Source organism: Chrysochloris asiatica, unplaced genomic scaffold (assembly GCF_000296735.1).
Source record: "Chrysochloris asiatica unplaced genomic scaffold, ChrAsi1.0 scaffold00045, whole genome shotgun sequence".
Classification (NCBI taxonomy): Eukaryota; Metazoa; Chordata; class Mammalia; order Afrosoricida; family Chrysochloridae; genus Chrysochloris; species Chrysochloris asiatica.
The window spans coordinates 15,448,031-15,449,108 of record NW_006408563.1 but is presented as its reverse complement, the minus strand read 5'-3'; the positions used below and the strand labels follow the sequence as shown (position 1 = coordinate 15,449,108).

At 37.8% G+C, this 1,078-nt stretch overlaps 1 protein-coding gene across 2 annotated transcripts in view; it reads right to left on the bottom strand.

Moving 5' to 3' along the window:
- ANKRD44 (ankyrin repeat domain 44) overlaps positions 1–1,078 on the bottom strand; it is a 400,403-nt gene that overhangs the window by 183,830 nt on the left and 215,495 nt on the right. The window lies entirely within an intron of this gene.

Genomic DNA, 1,078 nt, shown 5'->3' with positions numbered 1-1,078 from the left:
TCACTGAGGCCCTTGCTGTGCAGTGGTGGGTTTAGAGTAAGTTTGGGAGGAGGCTGTGCAGAGCTACACTGCTCTACATAATGGAGTGAGAAGCATTTGGAATTCCACAGGAAGAAACAAGTAAGGATAAAGTGGAGAGAGAATACATTCTAGCCTATACCCCTAGGTAGAGGTGTATATCTGGGCTACAACAGCATCAGCAGTCCAAGAGGAAAGTGAGGATAGCTGAGATATAAACCAAATGAATTGAGCAAAAGCAGGCTGGGGGAGTCAGGCAACAGCAAATTTAAATCTCCAGGAATTCTTTGTCCTCATTAGGAAAATATTAGTCTTTGTATAAGACGTCAAACAAATTATGTTTACACAGTCTTTATATATACAGGTAAGTATATACATTATACATAGTTATTGACCCTGACCAATATCTGGGTTACATCTAAAAATCAATAACGTTCAAGTTTGTTGATCAGATGGGAAAGCAAGAAGAAGCAGTAGGGTCTCTAATATATCTTTTCTTATGAACTTCAGGCAATTTCCATGTGAATGTCAATTTCACCCACTTGTTATTCATGCCAGCATTCACTTTTAAAACTTATAGACCCTAAAAGAGCCATTACTTTTATTATTTTTATTTTTGAAAACTGTTTCAACTTTGCCATTTCTCCATTTTTTATTTCTTTATCTGTTTCTATAATGAGTTACATGGTTTTCACTTTACTAAGAACAAAGGACTCTGTCAAGAAAATCTGTATCTTACTTTTGTGAGTAGCGATTAGAATCTTAAAAGTTCATGAATCTAATGTGCAACTGTTGGTCTCTCCCTGTGCAGAGGAAAGAAGAGTGATGAAAACTGAAGATGCATGAGATCAATAGTCCAACAGACTAATGGAACACATGAACCAAAAGAACTAGATGGTGCCTGGCTACCTCTACCAACTGTGTTCTGAAAGGCATCATATCAGAAGGTCCTAGATAGAGTGGGAGGAAATGGGGAACAAAACTCAAAATGATTAAAAAAAAAAGACCAGGCTCACTGGTCAGAAAGAGACTGGAACTTGAGAGGATGGCCCTTGGTTAC